Source organism: Sander vitreus, chromosome 20, assembly GCF_031162955.1.
Source record: "Sander vitreus isolate 19-12246 chromosome 20, sanVit1, whole genome shotgun sequence".
NCBI classification, from domain to species: domain Eukaryota; kingdom Metazoa; phylum Chordata; class Actinopteri; order Perciformes; family Percidae; genus Sander; species Sander vitreus.
The window spans coordinates 21,286,701-21,306,384 of NC_135874.1; positions in this window are offsets into that span (position 1 = coordinate 21,286,701).

Genomic DNA, 19,684 nt, shown 5'->3' on the forward strand with positions numbered 1-19,684 from the left:
TGCACATCATGGCTAGTGAGCAGGTGAGTCTGTCACTATGTGACTAATGTACTGTGTGACTATGCTTTCATAGTTCCGTATCATAATGGATGTCATATTCTTGCTGCAAAACAAATCTACCTAGGTGCAAATAAAGTGACCTGAACCTGAGTAGTTCTTTATCAAGTTGGACATCCTTATGGATGGTGGAATAAAGATCAATGTGTAATTTTTCTTTCACCAGCTAATGCAATTTGAATTAGCTTGCTAGCGCTAACTATCAAAGCATGAGGGGGGGATAGCATATTGATAAACTTGCTGCGTTAAAGCTATAGTGTGCAACTATTTAATACTAATGGATGTCCATTACATTCAAGCCATTGCCAAATGACTTGATACTAAGCCTATCAGCTCAACAAAGCTCTCTCTGTATTTCTCAGTATGTCTATGTTTACAAAATGATGTCGTCCGGCGACTTTTGGGCGCAGAATCTCGAGTGAAAAGAATTACCTCTCCTGAAGAGTCCATCATGTTTTTTTAATCCTCCTTGTCCTCCTTGGCTACAAGCAACTGCATGGAGGAGGGATGGGGGTGATGCGCGATCATCGAAGGCTTTTGCACCATGTGGATGCAACAGCAGTATTGTTCTCATTACTTAGAATTCCTCATGGGGGAGACAGAAACTATGCACTATAGCGTTAAATAACTAAGTAAGTTCAGTATTGTTTATGGGTGGGCGATTAGTGGTTCAGCCGATGATGATGTACCTGTTTCTGGTTCACCTTGGTGGCTGCAACAGTAGGTGAGGATACATTCAGAGGGACTAGTTCTCCCTTTTCTCCTAAAATATCTTTGAGTGGGGAGTGCAGTGCAGTCTGCTGCCCCATCAGACACCGGCCTCTTTGCTGTAGTGTCCACGGGGAATGTCCCACAATCAGTGGTTCGCCATCGTCATTAATGTCCTTTCTTTCCCAAATATTAAGCAAATTTCCAAGTTTGAATGCAAACATTATGCAATCACCTTCCCTGGGGAAGTATCCTCAAGATCATGAAAGAAACGACACTAAAAGACAATTCTTTAACATCATATTCAGGAGAAACGGTGAGGGTTTATTCCAAGACCAGCTCTTTACCCTCTCACAGGTAGTTGAGATGTCATAAATGTAATAATTAGGTGTACATATGTTTTGTAGATGTGAAAAAGACTTCTGACAGTGCTCCCTGAGGTATTCTGTGAGCAATGGTGTAAGACCATTGAGTCCTAATGCAGCTATTAATTCCCTATTCATTTGGTGTGAGAACTGTGTTTGCATTCTCACCATTAGGTCTAGCACATTCAAGGTAGGCCATGCATTATGATGAGGGTGTTACCTTTTTTTCCTTTCTTTTATTGCGATTTTCAAAGAAAGTATATGAATGTGCAGCTGCTCTGGCGGGTCTGGAGAGTGACCACATTGATTACATCAAGATGGCATTTGTCCTATTTGATCTTTTGGCTGTGGTTTCTGAAATGCACTTGATATGCAGAATCAACAGCATTACGTGTGAGACCACAGTTCGCTTCTGGTGAATTGTTCAATCCAGCTGAGGGGTAACAGCTGCCTAAATTGGCTAGTTCAGATATCCTTTGTTTCTTATTCAAGTGGTGGTAAAATACAATATTGTGCGATTGATCAACAATGTGGGACATCAGAAGCAGGTTGTGTAATCTTTGCTTAAAATCAAGTCATAAACTTTGTGTACTAACCAAAAGAATTATACTGCATATATAATCAGACAAGATGAGGGTTCCCCTCAGGATGGCTGCATGGTCCCATGGTCTACATGATAAAATAAGATTAATTAAATTAAAATAAAAGCACAAATTAATTAAAATTAGTGACCGGGAAGGACCTAGGTGTTAAGCCACTGCTCCTTTGGGCTGACAGAAGCCGCATGAATTGGCTCAGTCATCTAGTAAGACTAGGCACTTGCTAGACATGGTTTTATCAGAGAACATATCGCATTACCCGGCACAATTTCCGTCTGAAAATTGACTTGTTTGACCGCTTACAAAGACTGTCCTAGAAAATATCAAGTATGTGTGATAAAAATCTGTTGTTCGAGACAAGGTCTGGAGCACATTATTGCGCTTAAACAGATGCCTTCTCACAGGAGGATGGCGATGTGCTGATCCTGAAAATATCCTTTTGTTTCATAGGTGCTTGGCCTGAGGATGCTCATCAGCAGCCTCAAAGAATCACATCTCTCATCTGGCCTAGGGAACAAGGGACTCCCCATAAGGACCTGAAGAGAAACAATGCAGCTTCATTCGCCACTATGGCCCTGAGCAAAAAAACCCAATCTTCATGAAATTACCGTGCTCATAGTGGCAACATTTTAGCGAGTGAAGGAAGTAATGGTTCTCAACAAGGTGGATGACCAGGGGGAAAAATGTAGTGCGGACCGAAACTTGGATGCTAACGTGAATCTTTTGTTTATTTCAATACAATTTGACTTGGTTTCTCCGGTATTATTAACTATTGATACAACGAAGCTTCTGAAGGGGGGCATGACAAATAGTTTCAAAACAATTGATGCAATAAGGCATATTGTATTGCAAAGTGACTACATTAAAACCTTTTTACATTATGTTGATTAAAAAAATGTGATTACATTTCTCCCAAAACATTTGCTGCTGCAAATTAGTAGTATATGTAGATAATTCTGGTGAATTATTATGTTCGCTCTCTGTATGGACGCTACGACATGCCGTACTTTAGGAAGTGCACATGCGCAGTAGGATTCTAGTTCTGTGTGCACAGCTCCCCGCCAAGTTGTATATGGTTGTAAGATGTCGCCTTATGTCGGTTACTTTGACTGAAGAAGTTCCACATGGTTTATGGAAGTTTATAAATAAACACAACCGCTTGGATTCACAAAGTAAGGACTCCTCTTATATTCCAACATGGTGTCAGAAGAGGGATAAATTCGTCGCCTGTAAGTTCCATGTAATTTTTTTTTTGTCACCAGCGGAGCGGACAACTAAGCTAACGTCACAACTGTGGGAAATAATGGCGGATGGATTTCGCAGACCAGACCCCCTTGTTTTTGACAGGAACATCACAGAGAATTGGTGGAACAGGAATATGATATCTTCATAGCAGCGTTTGAAACGGAAATTTCGTGAAGTATGTAACCCTCAACACAACAAAATCATGGAGAGACACAAGTTCTATTCACGAAATCAAAAGCAAGGTGAGACTATTGAATCCTACATCAGTGACTTGAGGATCAAAGCTAAAAGTTGTCACTTTGGAGACCTGACAGAGGAATTGATTTATGACAGAATAGTGTGTGGCATCAGGAATGACAATATAAGAAAGGCTTTGCCAAGTGACAGTGAATTAACCCTAACGAAAGCCATTACTATCTGCCGCATATATGAAATGACTGAGGAGAGTAATAAGGCTCTAGCCCAGCCCCAAACAGCCACCACTGTTGACGCAATTCAGCCAAACTCAAGTGGGTGGTACCACAAGACATAAACCTCAAGTAGGCCAGCGTGAGGCAAAATCCACGCAGCACAGAACAAATGTCCTGCCTTAACTATAACTGTAAACAATTCAATCATTACAAAAATGCTGCAAGTCCATGTCACACAGCCAAAGCTATGAAAACAAAGGCTACGTAAAGAGGGGGGACTGCAGAAAATCGGTTCACCAGTTAGAGCTAAAAGAGCCCGATAACAGTAGCAGTGATGAGTGGAACACAGCAAGAATGCCAACCTAGTGGCTTATGGAGGCAGCAAATTAGAGACTATAGGCATAGTCACACTGCCTTGTTGTTTAGATGGACAGCAACACACATTACCCTTTTTCCTAGTGGACCGAAACGTAGTGCCACTACTGGGATTTAGTGTGTGTGTCACAATGAGCCCACACATTCATCAGGTCAGCACCGAGAGCAATGCTGATTTTACCAAACAGATCCAGGTACAATACAAAGACGTGTTTAGTGACGAGCTTGGCGAACTCCCTATTACATACTCCATGACACTGGATCCGGCGGTACAACCAGTAGTTCGTCCAGCACACTGCATCCCGGTGGCAATGCAAGCATGAGTCAAAGCTGAGCTCAACAGCATGCAGAACAAAGTCGTCATAACCACAGTTTCTGAACCTACAGACTGGGTTTCTTCCATGGTTGCAACACACAAAAAGGACAAACAGGAAATCAGGCTGTGCATCAATCCAAAGGACCTCAACACAGCCTTGAAGAGACCTCACTATCCAATGCGCAACGTCCTCTACGTTGCGCATTGGATAGTGCAGATGTCAGGTGCTATATTGTTCTCTGTGCTAGATGCAAAAAGCTCATTCTGGCAAATAAAGCTCGACCATAAGTCATCATTGCTGACCACATTCAGCACGCCTTTCGGGCGCTACAGATTCCTCCGCATGCCATTCGGCATAAACTCAGCGAGCGAGGTATTCCAGCGTTCAATGGCACAGCTATTTGCAGGGTATCCGTGTGCCATTATGGTTGATGACATCATCACAGGAGGCCGTGATGCCGCAGAACACGACGGCAACCTAAAAAAAGTGCTCAACCGGGCACGAGAGATAAACCTCAGGCTAAACCCTCTCAAGTGCAAGTTCCAGTTGGACCAGGTCTGTTATGTGGGTCACATATTTACAAAGGAGGGTCTCAAAGCCGACCCCGCAAAAACTGTGGCGTTCACAAACATGCCAGTCCCTCACGATGTCACAGCCATGCAGCGATTCCTTGGCATGGTGAACTACCTCGGGAAGTTTATCCCAAATCTCAGTGATATTGCTGCACCTCTGAGACAGCTTACACACAAGGACGCTGCGTGGTGTTGGTTTCCACAGCATCAGCAGGCGTTCGACCATCTCAAGTCATGCTTATCCAGCTCACCGATTCTATCCTATTACGAGGTACGAAAACCAGTCACACTGACCTGTGATGCGTCATGTTACGGACTTGGTGCTGCATGTCTGCAGGATGGAAGACAAGTTGCCTACGCATCTCGCACGCCCACAGACGTAGAAACCCGATATGCTCAAATCGAAAAGGAGCTGTTGGCAGTGGTGTTTGCATGCACCAAATTCAGGGATTACGTGTATGGGAAGCCTACGAACCAACCCCTCGTCACAATCCTGAAGAAGCCCATCCACACTGCTCCTGCCTGACTGCAAAGGATGTTACTGCAGTTACAGGCCTATGACATCACACTAGTCTACAAGAAGGGTAAGCACATGTACCTAGCAGATACCCTATCATGAGCGCCAAACAAAACTATCTCACAAAGTCAAGCTGCAGATGACACGTCTGAGGTGATGTCTGTTAGTTTCATCTCCACTAACAGGCTAGAGGAGCTCCGGACCCACACAGCACAGGATCAGGTGCTACAGACTCTCGGCACAGTCATCCACCGAGGATGGCCTGGCAAAGAACGCAGTGTCCACCCTTTCATTCGTCCGTTCTTCCCTTACAAAGACAAGTTGGTAGTGGAGGATGGGATAGTTATCAAGGGCCACAGAACAGTAATTCCCCACTCTCTATACAGGGAATACATCAACATCATCCACAGAGGTCACGCAGGCATAGAGTCAACCAGGCGCAGAGCCAGGAGCACAGTTTTTTGGCCGACGATGAACAACGACATTACAGAGGAGCTGCTGTCGTGCTCCGTCTGCAATAGCACAAGACCACATCAGCAGAAGGAACCTCTACAACCACATCCAGTTCCAGTCTTGCCATGGTCCACAGTGGCTACTGATATGTTTGAGTGGCACGGACAACAATACCAGGTGCTGGTAGACTCATACTCGGGATGGTATGAAATTGACCTCCTCTGTGACGCAACCTCAGCAACTGTGATCACAAAGCTGAAAAGACACTTCTCTGTTCACGGCACGCCTCACACCCTCATCACGGACAATGCGAGACAGTACACCAGCCAACGCTTCAAAGACTTCGCCAAGCAGTGGGACTTTAGCCACGTTACCAGCAGTCCGGAGTATCCATAGTCGAACGGATTGGCAGAAAGGGCGGTCCGCAGTGCCAAACAACTGATAGAGAAATCTCACAGAGATGGGACTGACGTCTTCCTAAATCTGCTTAACATCAGAAATATTCCCAGTGACCAAGCATTGGGCTCACCTGCAGAACGTCTGATGTCACAACAGACACGCTCAGCTCTTCCTGTCAGCAACAGACTGTTAGAGCCAGCCCCGAAAAACACAAAGCAGGTCCCTGCCCTACTCCAGAATAAAAGACTCGCCCAAAAGCAGTACTACGACGCATCAAGCCGCCCACTACAGCCACTCGCGGAGGGACAAGTCGTCAGGATGCAGACCACCAAGGGACACGACCGTCTGGGCACTGTGAAAGGTGCAAGGAACCACGCTCCTACATCATCGAGTCCGATGGAGGGACCTACAGGAGAAATCGCCGTCACATCCTTCCCGTCGCTGAGCCACCACCACGACAGGTCGACCCTGCAGACCTCAATTGTTAATATGCCGACCCAGCTGCACCAGACAGTCTCCCTCCCACGCCACAGACACCTCGTGTGACTCCGGTAACACCTCAGCGATCCACAAGTGAGCAGCAGAGGCATGCAGCTCACTCTCCTACAAAGGTAGCACAAGGTACCTCTCTGTATGTGACACGCTCAGATCGCATTTGCAGGCCAAATCCAAAATATGAACAATGAACATTGACTTATTATAAGCTAAAAAAGAATTCGCACTGGACTCTAAGGGACTTTGTTTGTATGTCTAGTTGAAGTGCTTAGTATATATCCTTTGTTGTTGAGAATGTTTACAGCCACCAATACAGGCACTGAGTTCACCTATGCATGTTGGAATGTCTTGCAAAATGGGAGTATAATTTGTTTGATTACTGTTCGAGTATATTTGAAGATGGTTGTTTGAAACTGCTACTAATTTTCATTCTCTACAACGATGTTACCTGGTTAAAATAACAGCCATGCTATTATCTGCTTGTTAATGCCTAGACTTTCATTTTGTTATCTATAGAAAGCACAAACTAAAGAAAGGGGATGTAGATAATTCTGGTGAATTATTATGTTCGCTCTCTGTATGGACGCTACGAGACCCCGTACTTTAGGAAGTTCACATGCGCAGTAGAATTCTAGTTCTGTGTGCACAGCCCCCCGCCAAGTTGTATATGGTTGTAAGATGTCACCTTATGTCGGTTACTTTGACTGAATAAGTTCCACATGGTTTATGGAAGTTTATAAATAAAGACAACCGCTTGGATTCACAAAGTAAGGACTCCTCTTATATTCCAACAGTTTATAAACATATTTAAAGAGAGAGATCTTTTTTTTTCTTTCTCAATTACCTTGGTATCTAGTGGTATTCCTGCCTCCATACCAATACAATGGTTGTAAATGGAATTTAATTTGTGAATTCCACAGAATTGAAAAAAATCAACACAAACAAAACAAAAACACCTTGCCCCCTCGGTTGCAAATATAAAAATGGTGCAAAAGTGGCCTGGGATGCCCCTATGGTAGATAAAACCTGATAAGGTGTCCTCTATGGCAGCCCAATGTGCAAGAAATCGTGATGGAGGTCCTCCTGGGTGCCCTTCCAGTGGAGAAAACGTGATGCAGGGTCCTCCTGGGTGCCCTTCCAGTGGAGAAAATGTGATGCAGTGTCCTCCTGGGCTGCCTTCCAGTGGAGAAAACGTGATGCAGGTTCCTCCTGGGTGCCCTTCCAGTGGAGAAGTGCCCTTCCAGTGGAGAAAACGTGATGCAGTGCCATTTAGGCGGCCCTATATACTGAGTCTGCCACTGTGTATTGGTAGCCTATATTTCCATAGCCTCTGAACTGAGCTGTGTGTTGTCACACTGAATGAAACTGGTCAGCCAGTCTGCGACTCTTTGATTAGTTGATTAGTGTGGTTCAGTATGAATCAATGTCATTGTGGGGAGTCTACTGGCAGTGCCGATGTGACATCAATAGAATAAGAGATTTACACATACAGAGTCAGGAAGTCTCTGTAGCCTCCCAGTATAACTGCCGCATCATCAATACTGTATGGTCCTGGTGTTTCTGATTAGTGTCCCAGTGCTGATTAACTGAAGTGAGGGTGAATATTTTAGCACTGCTTGAACACAGGGAAGAATCCACCATTAGGCAGTGATGTGGTGTTTTCTTTTAACCAGATATTTGAGCAGACTAAAAGAGAGAGATATTTGGAGAAGCAGACAGGAGTCCCAACACGGAAGCTAAGCAATGTATTGTTGTGGACGGGAGCAAAACACACTTAAATAGGCCCACCTAAAAAAATCTCAATCAGTTTAAGTGAATGCTGTATTGAGAATATTTTATCGCTTAGACAGCCCTATTCTTTGGCACTACATTTTCTCCACCGTAGAACATACTGCTACTTTGTACAGATACGTTTGTATACAAAATAAATATATACATATACACAAATATGCCAACTAGTTCTATCTCTGGATATTTAGGGCCCTAGGCCAGACATATTTCTTAATGTTAAAATTCAAAATCTGATTGTAGCTGAGCAGTTTGCATTGCCTTATAAGGGGCACAGTAAGCCCTTTCAAGTGTTTTTTTTTAAATGTATATACTTAACTGACTTTACTTTTTGTATTGTCAATATATATGTGTGTGTGTGTGTGTGTGTGTGTGTTGGCTGCACCATATCTATCCTGTACTACTGCTTCTACTGGCCAGGTGTTTCTGTCGGCAGTATGTGATAAGACTCTTGGCCGCTCTTTTGATGTTTTCTCCAAAACCTCTCAAATTCCCAATCACCTTCTCGCGCTCTCTCTCTCTCTCTCTACTTCTTTTTGTCTCAACAACATCATCCCATATCCCTTTTCCTCATGTGATTATATTTTGTTTTGTTCCTCCAGGCTGACAATTGAAGTGTTTCCTCTGTATCGTACATCAGATATTTAGCTCAGAGTTCACCAATTACTACCTGGTGAACATAGACAGATAGACCTAGACTTAAAGTGCCCATATTATGAAAAAATCACTTTTTCTGGGATTTGGGGTGTTATTTTGTGTCTCTGGTGCTTCCACACGCATACAAAGTTGGAGAAAAAAAAACCATCCATGCTGTTTTGAGTGAGATACGGGTTTCTGAATGTATCCTGCCTTCAGTCTCCGGGTGAGCTGGTCAAAATCGGCAGGGCCGTCTACGTCATTGGCCGAAACATTTGGTGTGTGTTAATCACTTTAGCTAATACCACTAGCTAGCTGTTTCTCCAACTTCGGTCAGTACAAGGCAGGATTAGCTGGGAGACTTCTTCTAAACAAGGGCACACTTCCAACTTTGCGTTGAATACCTGCAGACGAGGGACATGTAAGTAGTTCTATACAATTTCTTTTGTAGATTAGGGTGAACTTGTGTGTGTTGTTTAAGGTGACCAGATGTCTGAGACAAAATCCGGGGACATTTTCAGCTCAGAAGCATAAATACCTCCAAAAAAGGTAATGTTTTTATCTTTGTAAAACTTAAAATGGGGACACTGCCCCATGGGGGGTCACTAGACCTAGAGCTGCACTGGGGCACAAGCCCCCCTAGGGGGATCCATAGACATGATCCCCTGTAAGAAAATGTTGTCTATTTTAACGTTTAAATGCATCAATCTGGTGCACTTTGAAAAGAAATTCAGAGGTTAGACTTGATGATTCTTATCTATGGATGGAAATATTTGTGCTGTAGCCTGAACTATTTTGCACTTCAGAATTATAACCATGCACACATAGGTGGAATAGTTTTTTCTTCATATTTTTGCATTAATGTCACTAGGAAGCGTACCAGTAGAAATATATATTCATATTTGTAAGTGGCACCACTTACAAATATGAATATATATTTTTACTGATATGAATAGTTCACATAAAAATACATTATAATTTTGGCCCTTTGGCTGAGTCTCTATCTGTCAGAGGGAGAGCAGGAGTGCGGTTGTGAAGAAGTTGGTAATTTCATGTTGCAGATTAAAACTTTTACATACACTATATCCGTGTCACATTCTCATTAGGGGCTGAGCCCCCCTAAATGTCTGATCCTAGAATTGCCCCTACTGCTACTTCATAAGTACTCCACTACACCTCAGAGGGAAATGTTGTAATGTTTACTGCACTACATTTATCTGACAGCTTTTGCTTTATTGCTTCACGCTGGGCTTGTTTCTGCAACAGCTTATTGAGTATCAGATACAATTAAAACTATTGAGGAAATATTTTCCTTTGACATTGGTCCAGTATTAAATGAAATCGCTACAGTCGGCAACGGCGAAACAAGCTACAATGTAAGTTAATAGGACGTCAATTGTCCAGCTTGTATTTACGTTCATAAAAGTGCTCGTTTTGCCACTGACAGGCTCAGATTAATATTCTCAGTGTCTGACAACATTATGGAAAGGATTTCTAAGGAGGTCGATCTTTCTGTTAAAGAGTAAGATCCTTTTAAAAAAACTAAAAAGTCTGTGAAATTTCGTTCGCTAAACCCACCAGACTCCATGTAAATAAACAGTAATTTTAGCATCGTAAAATGGGCATTCTAGAACATATCTGAGCTCTGAGCAGTGCTTGCTCTGGCTGTCTTGAGCCTGTGCGTGTAGGGTGCATGACTATTTCATTTCAATTTCGGGTCTGTCAGTCACAGTGAAAACCGGGGACATTTCCGGGTACAGCTCCAGCCGGGGACAGGTCACTGAAACCGGGGACTGTCCCCGGAAACCGGGGACGTCTGGTCACCCTAGTGTTGTAGCAGTGTTTTGCCATTGAGAACCAGGTGGCTAACCACTGGCAGCGTTAGCTTCTAGCTAGTAGCCCAGTACCTGGTACCTAGCTACTGCGCATATGCGACTTCCAACAAAGATGGGATATAAGTGTGATGCCTCACTCTGTAGCTAAAACGGAGAGCTCAACACTGAAAAGAGGAGCTGCAGCAATGTGCAGTACAACAAAAATATGGTGTTTTTTGAAATTTAAACCATGTAAACCTATTCTGGTACAACCTCTAAATACAATTATGAACTTGAAAATGAGCATAATATGGGCGCTTTAAACGTGTTTCATGCTTCTTGCAGTCAGTGCAGCCTGGGTGACTGTGCACTGTGTGTGGAGGGTCTGGGATTTTGTAACAACAATGCAATGAATGACCAGACGGCTTGCAGCGACCATGCACGCTGTCCGCACCGCCCCGACCGCAAGAAGCATGAAACCCATTTTAATTGGTGAGGTATGACCATTAATCTGTGGTTGCAAATGTTAGCCACAGTGACCGCTGTTTAGCAAAAGTTACAGTCTCACATGGTATTCTCTTTTTCCAGAAGAAGCGGATCCTGAAGTGGAGAGTAAGCATGGTCATGAGTATTTTAAAGGACAACATACATACAACACAACATAGAGTTGTTGGTCATACTTGCCTCTAATGTTTGCAATTTCAAATTTTTATATCAAAATCAAGCTACAAATGATTAGCTTGGTTAAGGTTGCAGGTGTTTGAGATGTTCAAAAGCATACTTTGTACTCTCAAAATTGATAGGCTGTAGCAACTGATAAACTCAAACTATAAACAAACTATGAGCCCAATCATGGTGCCATCACGTCTTCCAGTGCTTTCTGTTGCCGTATTCACATCACACATAGTATCTGTGGGACTGGTCCATAGTTAAAAGCAACAGATCAGAAGCGTTCATGCATTTGAGCTCATTCAGAGGCTCTAGAGAACACATGGGTGAAGTGTTGCTGTCAAATGCCCCAGAGAAGAGGAAGAGACTGTAGATTCAGACAAACTGAAGTGAGTGTGCATTCTGTCAAGAAAGTGCAAAATATATGTTTTCATGCAGCATTTACCCTCAATTGGGCTCTTAGTGGTTGAAAGACAGGCATAACTGTCCTTTGGAGCAGCCTGGTGCAAAAACCTGGGCAGTGTAGCTTTTAAACACATTCTTTTGGTGAGTAATTCATATGAGGCCTTTGTGTGATGTATCCTTCTTGCATCCATTTATTTATTCCATATGAAATTATAATTCCCTACATTTAACAAAAAATGATTTCTTGTTGGAACTTTTTGTATTCAGGGAGTAGGAGACAGTGTGTCCTAAACACCCCAGTTCCCCAGCAATTCACCACCTGAAAGCTGACCTGCATCTCAACAAGGAAGCCTATCTTCCAGCTTTCCAGTATGGAATGAATGCAGCATATCTCTCTATCTCTCTTTCTGTTTTCCTTTGTCACTCTCTGTCTCTGTCTCTCGCTGCCATCTCTGCTCCTTGTTAAGATTCCCAGCAGGCGCTGATGAGGCGGCAGGAAACGAAGAGTCACTAAACGAACAGACAGATTGTTAATTTCCCTCCTCTGGGCACAGACTTCACAGGGTTGAATTCCAATTCTGTTTGGAGACCGAGTAAAATGCTGTCACTTTATAAGCTTCCTGACCGAGTCAATCTCTCTCTATCTGTCTCTCCATCCTTGACTTTTTCCTTTCCACTGTGACATGTTTTCCAACACCATTGTTTTTCTATCTCTTCCTCCCTATTGGGCAAAGTAAGCCAACAAATAAAGCCTGGCACACTGTATATTAATAATGTATTGAATATAAATTAAATAGGAGGGATGAGTCTAGCTGTGCTGAAGTATTTGTTTATGAAGTCAAGGAAGTCACTGATTAAGAGTTTATTGAAGCAGAGTGACTCCCCCAAAACCAGTAGGAGCAGTAATGCGCAGGATATACAAGTTTAACTTAGATCCATTCAAAAATGTCAACAGACATGAACTGATCTCAGATGCTTATAATAGCAAGGTATTATTGAATTTTCTACAAAAAAAAGTATGCTTCAAATGCAGCAGACCCGTCGCCAAAGGAAATTAACTATGCAGGCATTATTTTTGGTGAGACTTTTTAGAACTTATTTTCTTATTGTAATCCGTAGGATTTCATTCCCGGTTGACATACATAGTTACTGTGGTAACAGCAAGTGTGGTTTAATAAAACAGCAAACACTCTTTAGCAGCTACTTCAGAAATACAACAGCAACTGTTTATATGTGTATTATGGCCTAACAGTACAGAAGTCAATCAATAATATGTTCCATTTGCAGTAACTCAGTACATCTGATGAAAATAGTGATGCTGTTATCAATGAGAAAAAAACTAGCTGGATAACATGCTGCATCATGTACTGTTAATCCCTCGTTAATGTAAATGAAATTTAAATTCCAGTGCGGGGAATGGCGGACTCTACCAATAAACATTTCTGTTTTATTTCAGCGACATTGTTGGATGAAATTCAGGCAGCAATTGTTAGTTGCTGCACCATCATGATCCATAAATCACAATATTTGTTACATGTGATTTTCTATTCATACTATTCATACCGTGAAGCAACGAGGCACATGCATTTAACTGAAAACCATCATCCTCAAACCTCAAACCTCAATACCTTAATGACAGCAGCTTAATGACAATCCTGCCGTTCTGCAGAAACACCGGTGACTCTGATGATAGAACAAAACCAAATGCTGCTTTATCCATCTAAAGCCAGAACTGCTGTGTCATTCGGTCAATCTGATACACAATTAAACCAGCCATCAATTATCACAGTAAGATTGAACTGTGTTACCTTATCTTCCCTGCCTTTGTGTAAAAACATGCTGTTATATTTTTCATATGACAGACCTGGAAGTTTTCTTGGTTCTCAGTTCATTATTCATACTATTTGAGTGGCCAGTTACTATTGTAAAACTCACAGGATTAAAAACTGTTTTACAGACTAGCTGGTTAATTGCCTCCTCCACGTTGCCTGTTTAGACTGTTATGGGGAAAAAACTCAGAAGTGCTTTGACTCGAAGTTTGTGGGTAACAGCCCATTCAACCCATCCACGCTGGTCACAGAGAAAAGTTAGAAAGTTAGATCCCTAGGACTTACTCCCTTGCATTTAGATACATAACATTGAAAAACATATAAGCTAGAAAGCATATAAGTTAAAAAGTCCTGTCACTTTAGTTTTGGCGGGTGCCTGGCCCCCTAACTATGGTATTAGTTTATTTGAGTATTTTCACAAACCACTGAATGAACACCTTATGGATATTCAGAATTTATTTTTCAATACAGTTTTCTCTCTGATCAATTGCCATCACAAAATTAACCATCTGTCATTTGCACTCCCAACGTTATCAACTATCTACATGTCTGTAATGTTGAGTCTCTTGGCTTGGAGTTGCCTGTGAAAAACAAATTAAAACTGATCATCTGCCAGCCCTGCAAAAAAAGACGCCGAAAAGTTTATTCCCAGTGAGCCATCAGCTGAGTCAGATGATAAAGAGTGAAGTCCAGCAGGGCACACAAGAGGATTTTGGGCTGCAGTACACCAACAGGAACAGATGTTACATATTAAACATTTGCCATTATTTACAGGAAGCTGATCCAAAACTGGCAACGAAGATGCAACAATTTGCTGAGTTTTTATTTTGTTAACTCTAATTTTAGGATGCAGCACTAATTTAAGGATGCATCATTACAGTTAAAATGACCAAATAACATTGATAAAAAATACACAAGGTTGTGCATCATTACTATCAGAAAATGAAGAAAATCAGCCGGTAACGCCAAGGTGTGGAAAGGTGCGAGGGTAAATGCCACCATTGTCATAATGTCTACCCTTCAATTCACCAGTCAAATCCACAACACTACTCAAACTCAGTCAGTCTTTGGCTAGAAAATGCCACCTATAGATTTTAATCTATCAGACACTTCATTTATTGACGATATAAATGCAATGAAAAACATCTTGTCAGATGTCAAGCTAAAAACCTGTCCACACCATGTCATCGTGATGGGGCTGGCAAATTAAAAGCCCCCTACTAACCACCACATGGTATTGGTAATGGTTCATTTGGGCTGAGATGTGACAGTGATTGATGCCAAGGTGTCATGCTGCAAATTTCACACACACATATATACACAAACTCACACAAAGATATGCACAAATGCTTGCATGCACCAGTATACACACAAAGAGTAAATGCCCATCCGAATGCTTACCCGCCCAGACCTCATTATCACGCTTGCACACGCACACACGCACACACACCACATCACAGCTCCTAAACTAATGTCTGCCCAATGTCACGAGTGGACTTTTTACCCACTAAGACCACACACACACACACAGACACACACACACCTTTCCTACACACAACATTCCTTTACCAATGCCCCTTCACACATTTTCCTAATGCCACTAGTGGATTTTCCCCCCTTGAAGTTAGGTCAAACAGCTCAATCTTTGAGCTGATAGGCCAATTATCGAGCGTTATATCCTGGATTGTAGACCCCCCCCCCAGTTGGATTAGTGGTCCTGTCAATCACCTTTGGCACTAATCCAGATAAAAGTCACATGGGACTGAGAGAGACAGAGGTCGATTCAGTCCTTTGGCAAAGCATATGACTTACCCTTATCTTCTATCGTCTTCCTCTTATTCTCACTTTTTCAATTTCTCTTTGAAGCCTTTCCTTTGTACCTCTGCCATCTTGACTTCTATGATATTCTGATTTCATTTATTTTCCCCTAAAATACATCTTCTCAGGAGTTTTGACTGTTTTCATTGGTTTAAGGTGAATTTAAAAGCTGGACAAAATATGGTCAGAATGCTCTGTCCGTATCCGTATATGTATCTAACGCTAAGCATAAATTACAAATAACCTATATATTTCCTGCCAGAAATAGCTACATGGTGATGAGAGTAGTAAGACTCAATCTTACACTACACTGGTACGTCTATAAATGTGTCATCCCCGTTGTGCCAGTGGCAGTTCCATCTGAGTGGCCTTCAGGTTTACTTTTAGTCCATTAGGCATGTGTAATATGTGCCCGCATTTTCTTTTGTGTTATGATTATGAGCTTGCGTATATGTCTTGAAAACATTTAGGTACTGAAATTTCAAACAGGAATGTTTATGGTGGGCAGATTCTGAATGGCTGTTTGGCTTGGCTCCATTCAGTTTGGGAAATGTGCATTTGTCATGGTAGAAAGGTAAGCCTCAGTACTTTCCTCAGTTGGAGCCAAATTTGGGGTTTGTACTTGATGTGATAGTGAGCTTTAATGAACAAGCAAATGTGCAAGAGTTGATACAATATGATTGAAGAGGCTAACAAGCTTAGGGGAGCTGCAGAGTTGGCTGAAGATTCCCTGCAGGTTCATCAATAGGACCGATCGCTGAAGAATGGAACATACTTTAAAGGAGAATTCCGGTCGATTTCAACACCTAGCTCGGTTGTTTGTAAGTTTGGAGTGCTGTCAGTAGCGAGAAAAACGAAAACAATCGGTGCTGCCTACACCGTGTTATCCTCCTACTAGTGTTAGCACCCAGGAAGCTGAAACAGGGCAAATTTTAAACGTGCTTTTAGCCTCGTAACATGTTCGAAATGTCATTACAAGTGCCTACCCATGTGAAGTGATTCCTTCCGAGTGAACACAGTGAATCTGACTGCAGTAGATGTGAAAGAAATGCTAATTCATACCTCTGTTTAGTTCCGTTGTTGAGATGGCAGTAAGACCAGTGCTTAGGGACCGTCTACAAACTACAACACCGAAAAGAGACACAACAAAAATATGTATTAATTTAATGATTAGATAAGGTAGTGTCTCCAAACTTACATCAATTATAAATTGTCTCCTGCTAGTTGTACTACATCACTTACTTTTAAAAAATAAGCATATGCCTATTTTTGAAAATATTTTTGTATCTCTTTTCAGTGTTGTAGTTTGTAGACGGTCCCGAAGCACTGTCTTGCGGTATCAACACTGGAACTAAACAGAGGTATGAATTAGCACGACTTCCATGCATTTCTTTCACATCTATTGCAGTCAGATTCACTGTGTTCACTCGGAAGGAATCACTGCACATGGGTAGGCACTTGTAATGACATTTCGAAGATGTTAAGAGGCTAAAAGCACGTTTAAAATTTGCCCGGTTTCAGCCTCCTCGATGCTAACACTAGCAGGAGGATAACACGGTGTAGGCAGCACCAATTGTTTTCGTGTTTCTCGCTACTGACAGCACTCCAAACTTACAAACAACAGAGCTACGTGTTGAAATCGACCGGAATTCTCCTTTAAGAATTGACCACTGGGTCAAATGTTACTGTTCAGTCAGGTAATGTTGGTTGTACAGGAAGGTTATTCCATCTTTGGACAGATGTATTTGGTATTTATTCTTGTGCAACAGGATAACATCCTTAGTGAAGTACATCAATTTAGCGCATTCATAATGGACTCATATTTCACAGGACGTATTTATTGTCCATAGAGTGTGAATCATTCATCAGGTCTGTCATGCCAAGCCGATATAGTTATTTTTTCAATAGATGGCTCCATTTGTATTTATTGCATCATTTCTTTACTGACAAAGACTGATATGCCTTAAGTTCAGGTTTGTTTTTTAATTTATTGTTTAACATTCAAGAACTTTTTGCCATTTGCATCCCTACTTTTGTTAATCAACTTTTCCTGAAAAACATAATTTATTTGTGAGGAAAATCTGCTACACAGACACAATGTGGTGTTTGGTTATCATCACAGAATAGATGTGTGTTGTGATGTTTACCTTTGTAGATCAATAGACTTTTGATTCACATCTCATCTACTGTTTAGTGTTTGATTTGCTCCTACGCTTTCTCATCTCTTCTTTTTCCAAACACCTTTTGAATAATCCATAAATCTATTAATATCACCCGGTTGAATAAAAATGTCACGTCTAATGCTTATCTGAATGGGCATATGCTCTCTGCGTAATGAGCAATCCAGCATTTTTTTTTTTTTATGATTACATTTCCTTTTCTCTCTTTTTTCACTCTTTATTTTCTCTCCTCATTTAATTGTTTCTTTCTTCCGTCCCTTTTTCAAGGATATATATTTTTTTTTTTTCTTCATTTTTCCTGTATGCTACCTACTGTTGAATTATTCTAGGGAACCTAGCATGCCAATCCCCTTGAGGGTTTTCTGGGTTCCCTTTGCATGTCTTTTTTAAGTCATGTCTCATAAATGTATCTCTCTTTTTTTTTTAAATGTGCTAAATAAATGAATCCAAATCAAATCACACCCTTGTGTTTACCAACCTGACGTGCTTGGATGGTTTGGTAACACGGAACCATCGAAGAACCCGTCAATGGAAACTTTGGAAAAGGGCAGACACTTAAAACAATTCCTGGCAGGTGATTGTCTGTCTATTAGAGTGTTTTCACACCTATAGTTGGTTTGCTTTGATCTGAATCATTTGGTGAGTTAGTAAACTTGGGAGCGATTTACCCTTGGTTTGGTTTCACAACTGGAAAAATCCAAGCGTACTAAAATGCGTCATTACAAATCACGCCAGAACGTTCACTCCTCTTATTGGTCAGATGTGTCTGGGGCTGGAGCAAGAAAGTAAATACAGGAAGACAGTCCTGTGTTCTGGACTAGTGCATATTTCTTGCATCTCCATGGTCAAACTAGCTCATTTCATTTCAAAAAATCAGACATTGTTTCGCGAGCAACGTTGCTACATCTGCTCTGGTCACCGAGACTTCTCTCTGCTCTGCTTTGTCTCCAACTTTAGTGGCAGGTGGTTTGATTGCGGAGATGCAAGTGATGGACGGGGAGCTTGACTGCTGTCTATTTCTGTGAGAGAAACATTGCAAGCTGCTACCGTTTGCTACTGTGCCGCATCGCAGAATGCAAAGCACACCTGACTACGGGAGACATTAGCCCAGACCTGCGGAGTACACAGAGCACACAGAGGTTGGATCACGTTCTTACCACAAACGAACCGCACCAGAGTTCGTTTGAAGGCGTACCGAGACCGCCTCATCAAGCAGGTCTCAGTACGCTTGTTTGGTCCGCTTTTGGTATGCATCCGAGTGCGATTGCCGCGTTCACACCTGCCCAAACGAACCGCACCAGCGGGACAAACGAACTCCAGTGTGATTCAACCAAACTAAACGAGGCAGGTGTGAAAGCGCCCTTAGTCAGTAGCTCCCCACTGGATGCTGATTGGTTCAGTTCGATGCTTTACTTGAATCCATTATTTGAAGCCTGACAAGATGGATTTTCATGTCATATGTGATCCTGCGATTCTGTCGTGATATCAGGAGAATCCAGCTGATGTGCAAGGTAATGCATTTACACCTGACTTAATTAAGCATTGTGGCATCTAATTTTTCTCTATGAGGTATGAGATTAGCATATTAGCAATGACGTGAAAAGTTTCTGCAAAGTGTTCATTATCATAATTCCCGTAGTAATTATGACTCTTGTCAGTCGGGATTGAATTGCCTGAAAAGTGAAGCCAATGCGAAAGTGCCTTAACCTGGATTATTTTGTAATGGCCAGCAGGGTGCGACACCACAAGTTTAAAAAATAAGTCTGATTATTGATTGATGTCTTTGAGAAAATGTCCCTATACTTCAATTCAATTCAATTGTATTTATAGTATCAAATCATAACAAGAGTTATCTCGAGACACTTTACAGATAGAGTAGGTCTAGACCACACTCTATAATTTACAAAGCCCCAACAATTACAGTAATTCCCTCAAGAGCAAGCATTAGCAGTAGCTATTGTGACAGTGGCGAGGAAAAACTCCCTTTCAGGAATAAACCTTGACTCTTGGTAGGCGGTGTCTGGGAAAATGGA